At 37.1% G+C, this 14,989-nt stretch overlaps 1 long non-coding RNA gene across 2 annotated transcripts in view; it reads left to right on the forward strand.

The window, feature by feature from the left end:
• LOC134808122 (uncharacterized) overlaps window positions 1-14,989 on the forward strand; it is a 204,946-nt gene that overhangs the window by 151,258 nt on the left and 38,699 nt on the right. For both annotated transcript variants that reach the window (XR_010150437.1, XR_010150438.1), the window contains exon 2: window positions 8,566-8,631. This is a non-coding gene — a long non-coding RNA (uncharacterized LOC134808122). The remainder of the gene's footprint in view (window positions 1-8,565; window positions 8,632-14,989) is intronic.

Genomic DNA, 14,989 nt, shown 5'->3' on the forward strand with positions numbered 1-14,989 from the left:
GTATCCATCACACAAGACCTTTTATGCTGCTCAAATCCACTTCTTCATGTAATTCAAGCAGTAGCTCCTTCAGGACTCTGGTGGACCTGAACTTAGAAGAGGAAGTTTAGTAGGAAGAACTGTATCCCCCAACAGTGCAGATGGTGTTGGGCTGGAATTGGTATTCATTGTCTGTGTTAGTCCATTTTTGCATTGCTGTAAAGAAATATCTGAGGGTGGGTAACTTATGAAGAAAAGAGGTTTAATTTGCTCACAGTTCTGCAGGTTAGACAGGATGTGTGGTACTGGCATCTGCTTCTGATGAGGCCTCATGAAGCTTACAATCATGGCAGAAGGCAAAGGGGGAGCAGGTGCATCAAATGGCAAGAGCAGAAGCAAGAGAAAGAGATGGGGGAGGTGTCACTTTTTTTAAACAACCAGATCTCACATGAACTATCAGAGTGAGAACTCACTCGTTACTGTAGGGGCAGCACCAAGACATTCACAAGGGATCCACCACCATGACCCAAACACCTCCTACTGAGCCTTATCTCCAGCACTGGGAATTACACTTCAACATGAGATTTGGAGGGGACACACATCCAAACCATATCATTGTCTCTTCAACCTCCACTTCCTACCCCTACTCTCTATTCCAGATTTCCTTCAGTCTCAGCTTATCTTTATAGCTAATCCTGATGGGTCTGAGATCCTAAATTCCTTGCTGTTTTCAAGCCCAGGTTTCCATGCCTGTCACAATGTGGTCACAAAACGTTGGTCAACCCCAGGGAAACTTCTAAGCAAATAAGTCTTGTCAGAGTTGCTGCAGTCAACTGATCAGAGTTGCTGCAGTCACTCTGAGGCACTGCTCAGAGCCGATTTACTGAGACAGAACAGCAGAACTGCAATAGTAAAAGAGTTTAATAAATGCAGGGCCAGCTGAAAAGAAGACCACAGTTTGTTATTCAAATCAATTCCCCCAGATTTGGAGATTGGGGCTTTTAAAGGATAATTTGGTGGGTGGGGACCTACAGAATGGAGAATGCTGATTGATTGGGTCAGGGATAAATCACAGGGGGTCAAAGTGGAATCTTCCTTCTGTCTTCAGTTCCTGGGTGGCATTACAGGACTGGTGGAGCCAGTTTATTGGTCTGGGTGGCACTGGCTGGTCCAACAGAATGCAGGGTCTTAAGAATGTCTTGAACACCAACCTTAGGTTTTATCATAGTGATGTTATCCACAGGAGCAATTGCGGAGGTTACAAATCTTGTGGCCTCTGGCTGGATGACTCCTGAGCCATAATTTCTAGTCTTGTGGTCAATTTATTGGTTTTACAAAGGCAGTTTTGGTCCCCAAACAAAGATGGGATTTGTTTTAGGAAGGGGCTGTTATTATCTTTGTTTAAAAGTTAAACTCTTAATTCTTCCTATAGTTAGTTCGGCCTATGCCTAGGAATGAGTAAGGGCCACTTGGAGGTTAGAAGCAAGATGAAATTGATTAGGTCAGATTTGTTTCACTGTCATAATTTTCCTATGTCAGATTTTTCTTACTGTCATAATTTTTGCAAAGGCAGTTTCATTGCCTTCCAGGATGATCAGTTATTGTATGTGAACTGCCTCAGGAAGGGCGTGCTCTTGAGCAAGATGGCTCTTTGATATTGAGGAAAATCACAAAGGGACTGAGAGAGAGGATGAGACCAGAGGACTACTTGAGCCCAGGAGTTCGAGACCAGTCTGGGCAACATAGTGAGACCTCATCTGTATAAGAAGTAAAAAAATTTGGCCAGGCGTGGTGGCACATGCCAGTAGTCTCATCTACTCAGGAAGCTGAGTGGGGAGGATCATTTGAGCTCAGAAGTTCAAGGCTGCAGTGAGCCGAGATCACTCCACTTCACTCCAGCCTGGATGACAGAGTGAGACCCTGTCTCAAAAAGAAAAATAAACTAATAATAAAAGAGAAAATAGGACATATTGAAACTTGTGGGAAACAGCTAAAGAGGCAAATGTATAGCTATAACTGCGTATACTAGAAAGGAAAAAAGAATAAAATTAATGATTTAAATATTCATCTCAACAAATTAGAAAAAAATTAGGAAAGTAAATCCAATTAAAATAGAAAAAATAGTAAATACAACAGAATTTCTACCCTAGTTGCTAAGAGATTATACATATGTTTTTGACATATTAGATCTACTCCAAAATAGTATTTTTATTACTTTCTAGATCATGTTAGGACAGTGTATTTCCATCCTTTTTGTGATTTTATGACACACATTTTAAATTCAAAGAAGTTAATATTATTTTTATATAATAAATAGTCATTTAGATTTACTCGTATATTTTTACTCTCTATTGTTGTTCATTTGTCTCTCAATTTCCATGCTTTCATCTAGGATATTTTTCCTTTTGCTCGAAGAAATCTCTTTAGTATACTTTTTTGGAGCAGTTCTCCTGGAGATAGATTTTCCTCAATGTTTGTTTGTCTAAAGACATCTTTATTTTATTTTCCTTTTTGAAAAATATTTTCTCCAGATGTAGAACTCTAAGTTAGCATTTGCTTTTCTGCACATCAGTCACATTCTTCTATCATCTCATGGCCTCCATTCTTTTTTTTTTTTTTTTTTTTTTTAGACAGTCTCACTCTATCACACAGGCTGGAGTACAGTGGCACGATCTTGGCTCACTGCAGCCTCTGCCTCCCAGGTTCAAGCTATTCTCCTGCTTCAGCCTCCCAAGTAGCTGGGACTGCAGGAGCCCGCCACCATGCCCGGCTAATTTTTGCATTTTTTAGTAGAGACGGCGCATCACCATGTTGGCCAGGCTGGTCTCAAACTCCTGACCTAAGGTGATCTGCCTGCCTCGGCCTCCCAAAGTGGTGAGATTACAAGCATGAGCCACCATGCCCGGCTGGCTTTCATTACTTCTGTTGAAAGTCAGCCTTATTCTTTGGAGCTACTAACTATTTTTTTCCCCTCTGGCTAGTTAAAAATGTTTCTTTTTGCCATTGGTTTTTGGCATTTTTACTATGATACAAAACTGGATATGTTGTTTTGTATTTATCCTTCTTGGATTTGATAGAGCTTTTTGAATTTGTGGATTGAAGTCTTTGTTGTTTTGGAATATTCTCAAGCAATGTCAACTAGGATACTTGTGCCCTACCAGCTCCTCTCCTTCTAGGGTTTCAGTAACTTGTCTGTTAGATCTTTGAATCATGTCCTGTAAGTTTCTTATCACCTTTTCTTTATTTTCCATCTTTTTTCTCCTTCTCTGTTATTTAGTTTGGATACTTCAAATTGACCTATTGACCTATTTTCCAGTTCCAATTCTCTCTTATTTAATCTGGAAATTCTCATCTATTTAATAAAGTTCTTAATTTTAATATTTGCCATTTTCATTATAGAATTTTTAAATGATTATAGTTTTTGGTCAGTTTATCTTGCCATCTATTTTTAAAAAATGTTAATGACGTTTATTTTAACATCCTTCTGTGAGAACTCAAAAGTCTACATTACCTGGAGTCTCTTCCCGTATTTTATTTTTACACTTTTTCTTGATTTCTGAACATTTAACTCTTTCTCTCCTGGTATACCTAATAATTTTGTAAATTAAATGCCAGGTAGGACTGAAAAAATACAGAGATAATTTGTAGAGTTTTGCCTTTTTCTCCAGGGAGGACTTAATGTTAATCTACCTGGCAGTTAGAGCGGGAGCAGATTACCTTTACCAAATCTAGGATTGAGCTCGTTCAACACTGGATTTTTATAAGAGCTTTGTTCTTAATCCTACAGTCTGGTCCTTTCAAAGTCTTTTCCAGAGGTCTGGGTTGTTTATCGGGGCTGTCTTTTTTGGGAGCCCCAGAACTCCAATGTTTTCCTCCTCAGGCTCATTAGGCTGAAAACGCAACTCAACTCATAGTTTCAGGGTTTTGGTCACTGTTTTCTGCTTTGCTTCTTGGCCTCTTTACCTGGCTCTTCTTATAGCCTGACAAATGCCTGGAAGGGAAAAGCACTATGCTCCACTTCCCTTCTCTTCATGATCTTGAATTCTCAAATTATTATCTTCAAACAAATACATGGTGTATTTTCTCCAACTTTTCTAATCGTTTCAGACTAAGCTTGTGGAAGAATTGTTCTGCAATTCTGCACTAACATCAGGAACAGGCAATCTTGTAGGCTTTCTTCAGTGAGAGAAAGGTACTCAGTTTCATGTTATACTCCCAGTGACTTTCACAACTCTTGATGCATGAAAGTGCTCAGAAATTTTTTCAACGAATAAAAATGTGCAAGAGAAGCATGACCTAACCCATATTCAGAGGCAGGTTTTGATCTGAAGAAACAGCCAAGGTTTAGTCAAGAATTCCTTAATGCTTAGTTTAATACCAAGATATTTCATAGAATCTTTCTTCACATCTTGAATTCTCTTATCCTTTTCTGCCCTGAAAAATATTTGAAATTCCTCAAATACAATTTATCCTTTAATCTTATGTTGTATTAATAGTGCATTTGATGTTAAAAGCTGGGAAATATATTGGGCATATTAGCATAAGGTGAGTTCTAGAAGACAGGCTCTGTCATATGTCTGCTACGTTCTTCAAGATATCTCAAGCAGTGCTAAACACATCGATGGTGTGTGACACTTCCTTTAAGATATAATACAGTCAATATTGAAATTTTATATTCTAAGAGTGAAGGGCTAAAAATATGTATTTTATGCATATTTTAATAAAAATCATTTTGGTGTATTTAAAAAGTTTTAGGAAATAGGCTGCATACAAAGCATTGTTTTTTATGTTCATAAGTAAGCATCCAAATACACCATCAGTGTCATTCATGGCTGCCACCATGGCCTGGTGAGAGGGTGGCAAAATCCTAGTGACAAAAAGCAAGAAGAGCTGTTTATTGCAAGCTTGATATGCACCCAATACCATGGTAATTATTTTATAGAGATGGTCTCATTAGTCCTTATAATAACTCAATTCAGAGGTGCTATGGTAGTCCCAATTTTTAGATGAGGACACTGAAGCAGAGAAAGATTAAGTCACTATCCAAGGTTATAGAGCTAGGAAGAGGAGGAACTAGGTCAGTGATTGTGGTAGGATGTGACCTAGGAAAATATGTTACTCTGTTCAACTCTCCATTTCAAATTCTCCAGTCAATCCCTGATCCTGGTAATGAAGGAGAAAGAGAGACATATGACTCACTTGACTGTTTCATTGCCATTAGCATAGAAACACTGAAAGGGGTGGAGTGCTTATTTGAAAGTTTCCTTTCGCCTTAGGTGTATATAATTAAGCAGCGGTTGGTTTTTCCTACAGTAAGCATCAGTTGGCTGAACAATTTGTTTCTTTCATAATATGGTTTCCCTTCTTTCTTCATTTTCCACTGGAAAATTCTGTTAAACTCAAGAAATATGTAACCTAATGTTGAAAGTGTCAGAGAAGCACACTTAAAGTATTAAATGAGATAAAAGTGTTGTTCTATAGAAACAGACCAAAACATTAGGCTGTCATTTTTCCAAACCTTTAGTGGGGAAGAATAAGTGCTAAGTGGATATCCTCAAAGTCTAGAAAGTGACAAAGATTATTTTTTGGAGGAACAAAGATATGTGAAAGTGCTAGAGAAGAGCAGTAAAAGTATTAAATGCAGAACACTAAAAGTATTAAAATATTGTATAAGGAGTTGCAGAGAAGTGCTGTGACATGGATGAACCAAACTACAGGATGAAAGGCCAGGAGAGAGGGTCTCCTGAATGGATCTTTTGCTAATGGTGAAAACGGACTAGCATGTGTGCCCCATGCCAAGGAGAGAGAAGAAAGAAAAAGTAATGGTGGGATAATGTAATTTTTCTCTCATTAATATCTCTTTTGATCTGTAAATAATACATTCCTCCACATTCTATATTAAACCCAGAAATAAAATCACAATGTTAATTATAGAGAAAGTGAGGAGAATAATTTCTAACATGTTGAAGGCACAGAATAAACTTTAGAGAATTATTAGTATGTCATGAATTTTTCTCTCTTTCTACCAGAAGGCATCCCAAGAATTATGTGTCCCAGACAAACGACCGTTTACGTTTCTGAGCCTTTATGTTAAAATCTGGTGATTGTGGAGCATAAAATATTTGAAATTGTTCAATCTGTGATGTTAAATATCTTAAGTATATAATTTATAAAATAAAATAAATCACTGAATCAAAAGAATCATTAAACATATAGAAAAATTATTTTAAAAATTTTGAATAAATAAAATAATGTGTATAACTATAATAAATACTAGATCATATCCTAAAGGTGGCAAAATACCAAAAAAATTTTATATTAATACCAAATTTTTTATTTGACATAATTGTTGCAATGATGAATACCAAAATGACAGTAACTTAAAAAAGTTAGAAAGTGAGATCCGTGTAAGGCAAAGGTTTGTAGGTATGTAGATCAGCCCTGTTGTGGTGGCTTTGCTTCACAAAGCAGTAAGGACTTAAGATTTCTTCTAGCTTACAGTTTTTCTGGGATGTCCTCCATTTCCAAAGACACCCCATGGCCCATAATGGCAGCTTTCTTTTTAGCCATCATATTCATATTCTAGCTAGCAAGTAAAAGCAAAGGAGAATGAAGAAAGGGAAGATCATGTATCAGCTGCCTTTTAAGGAAAGTTTTCTTTCTGTTTTTTTTTTTTTTTTTTGAGATTGGGTTTCACTCTGTCACTCAGGCCACTGGGTGGCGTGATCATGGCTCACTGCAGCCTTGTGACCTCCCCAGGCTCAGGTGATTCTCCCACCTCAGTTTTTATATTTTTAGTAGAGATGGGTTTCACCATGTTGCCCAGACTGTTCTCAAATTCCTGGGCTCAAGTGATCCGCCTGCCTCGGCCTCCCAAAGTGCTGGGATTACAGGCGTGAGCCACCATGCCTGGCCTACCTTTTAAGGAAAGTTTTCTGAAGCTACCTCAAGGAACATCTGCTTACATCTTATTGACCCGAAGAACCAGGTCACTTGGCCAAATCTACTTGTAAGGGAGTCTTTATTGTGGCTCGCTAGATGCCCAGCTGAAATGAGGTGTCCTGTCAACATGATAGACGAGCAGAATAATTTTTGGAGAACAACTAGCATTCTCAAATATGCAGCGTTTCTAGACTCGTATGTATTCTGGTTGCCCTTTCAGAGGTGAATTTTAGTTTTTAGTTGTTTTATCCTAATGAACACAGTACTCTGGGATGTGTAAAAATGTTACATGCTTTGATTTTCAACATCACCTAGGATAGCGGCTGTTTTAGAATTCACATCTTCACCATGGGTTATAGTTAAGAGTAGGTAAAAAGCTGTTCTGTGCCATTCTGGCCTCCTTATTTTGTGACAAACAAGAAGTACAGCATGCTTTTAGGTCACCTAACACATTTTTGAATAAAATCTGAAACGATTTGAGTTGATACTTCTAAGATTTAATAAAATTAAATATTTCATCAATATCATCATTGTAATTGCCTGCTATGTTATAGTCACTGTGCTAAGTGCTTTACACACATTATGTCTGTTAATACTCTCAATAATCCTGTAAGGTAGATATTTTTGTGTCCATGTTAGAGTGTGAATATTGATGCTGAGAGATTTAAGCAACTTACACCAAATCTCAAAAGTGGTAGCAGAGTTGAACTTTTAAGTTCAATTCAAAATCTGCTTTTAATTACTATGCTGTATTGATTCTAGCCCTCTGCTGCTGCTTCTAAAATTAACATTGATTAAAAAAGAGTATATATATATATATATACACACACACACACATATATACTGAATATATACATATGTTACTACTATACTGTTTATACACACACAGTATATATCATCACAGTATAAAAATTTTTTTCTGGGTATCTGAATTATTGTTAAAACTGTCTTTGAATATGTTTATAAGGCCATTTTGTAAGTTTCAGAGATAAAATCTTTTAGATTTTCAGTTATTACCCATGGATTTTTGGGCTTTGTGAAAATATATAGTACAGAAAATTTCTGCAGGTCCAGCAGAAATCAACTTTATGGGGATAGACTGGGTATAAAAATTAATGGAGAGTATAAAGCCACTGCAGACTTCTTGGATTACTAGTAGATTCGAAAATGAACAGGTATTTGCATGAGCAGTAGTTTGACTGCTTATTATACTTTGCTCTTTTCTCTGGTCACATTACATGATGTAACCCGATGAATCAGAAATTGGATCTGCATGGGGAGATGTGGATGACCACAATTTCCTACTAGTCATTGCTTCTACAGACATTCCCAAATCCCCTGAAGTCATTTTGGAAATCAACCAAAGCTCCAGATTTGTTAGGGACATTTGCTAAAATGCTTACAGGTAGAGCAGATAGTGCTGATCTGATGCCTGTTCCAGAAACATCTGTGCCTGACCTTCAAGTAATCTTTCTAGATTTAAGCCCTTTGTTTTATATAATCCTGCTCACTGTCTTCACCTCAAAAATGCACCATGTCCCCATTGTGTCAGTGTTTGTTTTCAGGAGTCTTTGTGTTCATCATAAATTCTGCTCTCTATGTCTCTAGTAACTGGTCTTCATGCACGTTTTCTGTTCTCTGCAGGCTTGTATTTATAAAACAGAACTGAACTAGCTGGTAGCGTTTACTCTGGAATGAAGGATGGAACTGGTAAGTCCACTCTCCCCTACTCTTACAATGCATTGTAGTTCTTCTTAAAATTTTGGGTTTATTAGTTAGACCAGTTTTTGATTTAGCCCTAAAGAAATTTGGGAGGCTGAGGCGAGTGGATCACGAGGTCAGGAGTTCAAGATCAGCTTGGCCAAAAAAGTGAAACCCTGTCTTCACTAAAAATAAAAAAATTAGCTGGGCATGGTGGCAGGTGCCTGTAATCCCAGCTACTCGGAAGACTGAGGCAGGGAATTGGTTGAACCTGGGAGGCAGAGGTTGCAGTGAGCCGAGATCGCACCACTGCACTCCAGCCTGGGCAACAGAATGAGACTCTGTCTCAAAAAAAAAAAAAAAAAAAAAAAAGATAGTATCTTAGCCTCCTTCCAAACATACAGAATCAGAATGTCTGGGAGTAGGGCTCAAAAATCTGCATTTTAAGTGTTTCCCTGGTGACCTGATGTACATGAATATTTATAAACTTCTACCTTGGAGGACTAAGCACCTTGTGTCAAGGTGTTTGACTTTCTTCTTTCTCCTTTTGTACGAATTTTTTTCCTTTTCCTTATCTCCTTCTTTCCTCTCCCCAAATGTAAAATGAACCTTGGGACAAATTGGTGATCCGTAGGGAATTTCAAGTTCTATTCTGCAGGTGTCTTTTGACATTCACTATGTCTGGGTTTTGGGGCTGATCATATATATTGGGGACCCTTAAATTATTTGACCGTCTGGGCACTGCCAGGTTTCTCTTATCACTAAGAATCTCCCATTATAGGCTTCCCAATCCTTTCTCTCAGATGGATATTAAAAAACAAATGTCATATCTTTGGGTTACATGGTGGCTTTTACAGTTGTCCAGTTATAGAGTGTGTGGCAGTCATAAGGTTCTAGAAATGTTTAATACTGTAACACATAACAAAATTATAGTTAAATAATACTTTATATTAAATACCATCTGCTATGGTGAAGAACCCGATTCTTGGATTATGGCATTTTGATAGTAGAATGCTTCATTTAGATTCTTGTGGTTTGAAGTGTAAAGGTGAAAAAAAGGGGAAAATACAGTAATTGTCAATACATTTCTGTTAAGATGAGTCCTTGTTACATAGGAAAGAAGAAATGGTCCAGGAAGTTATTCTCAAAGTAAGATGTTCATATTTTCTCACAACGCTTAGCAACAACATGCACACATTGATGTCTAAGTCTAGGCCTACACAAATAATTGTGAGTGTGTTGGCTGGATCTGACATAATGTGGTATCTGTTTCCATGAGACAATTGCCATAAATATTGGCTTATTAGTCAATCACATTCTCCAGACTATGATTGTTGGCTCAGAATGCATCTATTAATAAGACCAAAGCAGCTACAATCAGAGTGAATCTCAGGGCTCTTGAGGAACCTATTGGAAAAGTGGCTCTCTTTTGCTGTTCCTGAAATTTTGATGATATGAGGCTACAGCTACTATAGCTATCTTGTCTCTATGAGGTGAGAGCTAGTTGGATAATGCCATCATTTCAGAGAAGGAGAGCCAGAGGATGGAGACAAAGAAAAAAGTTTGGGGTGACATCATTTAAACTTGTCTATCAAACATCACTTGGCGTTAAATGTATGTTTAAATTTTTTCAGTTGTATGAGCCGTTACATGTCCCCCATATATATATATATTTTTGGCTTAAGCCAAACCTCTGTGTGTGTGTGTGTGTGTGTGTGTGTGTGTGTATGTTTAACTTACAACTAAAAAAGTGTCCTAACCAATATATCTTCTTACAATGCTGATCACCCTTTCTTATTTTTGCTTATGTAAGATCTGACCTGACTCCCTTGCTAGACTGTAATCTCCATGAGAGCCATGTCTGTCTTACCTGCTGTTGTGATAGATGAAGATCTACCACAATGTTAGCACAGAGTAGGTATGCAATAAACATTTTTGAACAAGAAATATATAATTTATTACACTTAATGAATTTAATGTTACAGCATTTTTGTTGTAAATTATTTATTTCCATATTTTTAAAGAAAAAACATCCTACATTCCAGATCCACTTTCCTTATTTCCTGGGCTGATCTTAAGATACATCTTGCCACGTACATTGTTTTCTCTTGTACCTCACTCTGGCATTAAAATGAATTAAAACAATTTTTTTTTGTCTGCTGATTTTTACCAGTTACTCCTGTTTTTTTAGCCATTCCTTTGTCTGTGTTCACACATTATTTTATTGGTACTCCAATTACAGCAGATTTTACAGCATATTATAACTAATAGTTCATTATTTTCTCTGTTCCTCAAACTGTATTCTTTGAAAACAACCAAGTCTCTTTTTACCTTTATATTGCCAGTGACTATTACAGTGCTTTATATTTGTGTTTTAAAAATGGAAAAGCTTGCAGACATTTTTCCTTAATTTTTTGTTTTACTCTTGCCAGTGTTTTATGCTATAATAAAAATAACTGAATATTCCAATATTTTTCGTATTCTCATTTGAGGGTTGTTATTTATACTTATATGCCACCAGTTGGCATATTTTGTATGCACTCCAAAAAGCACCTCAGGGATGGCCAAAATACTGTGAAGGGAGGCTTGAAAAAATTAGATTTTGGCAATAATCATCCATAAGCACTGATTTTGAAAATCATCTGGAAATGATAATTATCCCAGGTAAAAAATGAAAATAGAAAATTCAAGAACTGAACTGTGAAAGCAGAGACCCATGAAGAATGTTCACAGTGAGGAGAGAGCATTTGTGTTAAAGATGTTTTGGATTACTTGGACTTTCATAAAGAATTTATGGACAGCGAGGTGCTAGTGGCAGTCACTGTTGCCTATTGACCTATTGCCTATTGCCCCAATCCTTCTTTCTTGACAAAACCCACATTGGTTTAGGTATTGGGCAGATAGTAATGTTCTCAGGAAGGTAATTTCCTTTTTTATCAGTAGATGATATTATTTTTCTCTGTCAATGATGTTCTAATTGCCAATGACATTCTAATGATGAGCATTTGACCAATTCTTATTAATGAGATATAAGTCTATCTGAGTATCTAGGGATTATGGGAAACATTTTCTCTCTATATATTATAATACACACACATATGGAGAGTGCTATGAAAGGAGAGCACTCTGGCTACTTGTTGCCTTTTGTTTTTGGATGCAATCATAACATCTGGCTCTACAGCAGCCATCTTATGCTCATGAGGAGACAAATCTAAGGATAAGGAGTCAAAATATTCAGGATGGTGAAGCAAAGTACAGAAGGAGCCTAGGTTTACTGATGGCATTGTTCAATGGTTGAATCAACACTGATACTGCCTACTTCTGGACTTGTCAAATGTCTGATCTAAGTCATTAAGATTTCCGTCACTTGTAAACACACTCTAATAGATACACTGCCATAGTTAAGGCAAAGAGCAAAAAGGTGGGGATGTCTTCTTCAGATGTCTGCCTCACTTTGTGGTGTGCAATTGTGTGAGACTCTGGATTACAGAGATTTGTTACAACAGATACTATGCAATTCTAGAATTTTGTGGAAAAGTAACTTGGCATGTCACATTGGTTTTGATTGCTCCATTTCATCTTAAGCACTTCTACCAAGTTTAGTGTAATATGAGGCATTTAAAAGTTGTCTGTAGGTTAACAGAATTTGAATGAATACTCTTCTAGTAAAATATGATGGCTGCCTAAGCCCAGCCTTTTGATATGTATAAACTGAAAAAGGAAAAGAAACCCATACTTTATGGTAACCATACCTGCCTTGCCTGACACTATTTATTATCCCTGTGGTTCAAGAGATTAAAACTCCGTGGCCTCCAGTGATTTGTCATTGGGAGAATCCAGGCATAAGGGCATATGATCTCCCTGAATTAACACCATCCTGCTTAACATGGAGCCACCTATTCAGAATAATCAGTATTGTTTACATTTTGACTAATTTGCCTCCCTCATAGTACCTTTGTCAGCAAGATATCACACAATGACAACTGCAATGAATTCAGAAAATATAAACACTTCAGAGAAAGATTATGGTGACTATCTATGTATGTAAGAAAAATGAAATTGTGTTTGTACATTTGAAATGTGAAAACATGGAATATGTAAATGTCCAAAAATGTTGGAGTTTTATAAAGGCTATTTGAAGTTTAGTGATACAATAAATTTCTGATCAGCTTGGAGATTTCCCTGCTGCCTCTCTTTAGAATATAAAAATACTTGTCACCCGTTGTGCTCTGGAGCCCGTAATGGTTAATTATATGTGGCAAAATGGCTAGATTATGGTGACCAGTTGTTTGGTCAAATACCAGTATAGATATTACTGTGAAGGTATATATTTTAGCCATGATTAGCATTTAAATCAATAGGCTTTGACTAAAGCAGATTATTCTCCATAATGTGTGTGGGGGGGCTCATCCAATTAGTTGAAGGCCTTAAGAGCAAGCATGGTGATTTCCTGAAGAAAGAGGAATTCTTTTCAAGACTATCACAACATGGAAACCCTACCTATTTTTTCAGCCTCTTGCCCTGCTGAATTCAGACTCAAGACTGGAACAACAACTCTTATCTGAATTTTCAACATGCTTGAAATCTAGATTTCAGATTTGTCAGCTCCCCACATTGTCTGAACCAATTCTTTAAAATAAATCTCTCTCTATCTCTACCTAAGAGATATATGTACATATCTTATTGGTTCTGTTTCTCTGGAGAATCCTAATACAGGGGGCCTCAGTTCAAATTCCAAGACAATAGCATAAGTCCCTTTGAATTACCTATTACACAAATTAAGATAAAATTTGATTAATTCTGAAAATTTTTAATACCTCTCAGGAGATGTTTCTTGTAACATCTAGTCACACACACACATACACACACACATGTTTAAAGAGAGAGAACCCTCCAGTCCCCTGCAATAAGTCACAACAGATTACAAGATGAACATTAAATATTAGGGAAAAACAGAAATAGGCAAATATTAGAAGAGAAGCTAAAAAAAAGTATTTTTACAAATTTGGAAACCTTTCCCTGGTGACAATTGGCTGTAGCCATAGAAAATAATAGACTGTTGCTCTACACATTATCAGAAAGTCCTTACCCCGAAATGTTACCAATCTAAGAGGATTTATAAAGTTAAATGTTGGTAATAGCTGTACAAGATTACAGAAAAAGAGAGATGTTGTAATAGTAAGTATAAGCAGACGGAATATGACCCTTGTGTATAAAAAGAATGTAAAGTAAAAATATATCATTGTAACTTCAGTATTACACAAGGAGGAGATAACTTGACCCACTGACATGAGGATCCTGTTTGGGTTGATATTTATACTCTTTTGAGTGAGAAAAGGGAGAATCAAAAGATTACTATAGCTTGAGAAAAATATTCACTTGTTTGCCCTGAGTTGGTTATCATTAAGCAGAAGTCTGATTATGCATTAGATTTCCCAAATAACTTCATTTTAAGAAGAAGAAAGTTTGATTATCTGACTGACACATATGGCTAGTCCAGTGGCTATCAATATTGCTTAAGTTATCACGAACCCATTTCTTTGAGCCTAGTTTCCTTTATGTGAATTTGATATCTGGACCTGTGTGCCCTTGGAATATAGAGAAGGTAGCTAACCTGAAAGACCATGCCAGGCTTGCATGGAACGTTAACTCAGCCATCTTGGAGATGACCAGCCTTGCACCAAGAAGGACCAGACTGCAGCTATATCTTGAGGGGAGAGGCAACCCAGTCACCTAAAGACACCCCTTTGAACCAAGAGAGTTTCCTGATTGAATGGAGCTACAGAATGATGCTTTCCTGCTGGGCTGTCTGGTGCCTCCTTCAGTTCACTTCCACTGATCTCCGAAGGTACAGGACAAGCTGTGGGGAAGCACCCAGGTGCATGATTCTGGCTTTCAAAAAAGTTGGAACAAATCTAATTGCCTCTCAGCACAATTCAAATTCTAAGCCTGCAGGGCAGGCTCCTATCCATCTTTTTTGTTTGGCACATTGGGAGTATTCCACTAAGAATGCAATAGGAAGCACTTTATTCCACACACAGGTGTCTTGGTAGATGTAGGGGAAACATTAACATTTCTGTAGGACTAGTTAAAACTTGCTTTCCGAAATGAAATTCCACAGCAGCTTAGTCTCCTTTATGAACAAACCAACCACATGACTGCCAGAAATCAATGCACATTGATTCTATCCAAATGTTTTCAGTGAGTCAGTGCTAGAATTCTTGCCAGTAGGTTTGTTGTGTTTTTTGGATAGCTTCTTATGCATTACCAAGAGTTCCGGTGTGGGTAATATATTTTATTTAATATTTCTCCTCTCAATGAAAAAGAAAGCAAATATTTATACGGTTTTACCTAAATTTGACTTTCC

The sequence above is a fragment of the Pan troglodytes genome, chromosome 14 (genome assembly GCF_028858775.2).
Source record: "Pan troglodytes isolate AG18354 chromosome 14, NHGRI_mPanTro3-v2.0_pri, whole genome shotgun sequence".
Classification (NCBI taxonomy): domain Eukaryota; kingdom Metazoa; phylum Chordata; class Mammalia; order Primates; family Hominidae; genus Pan; species Pan troglodytes.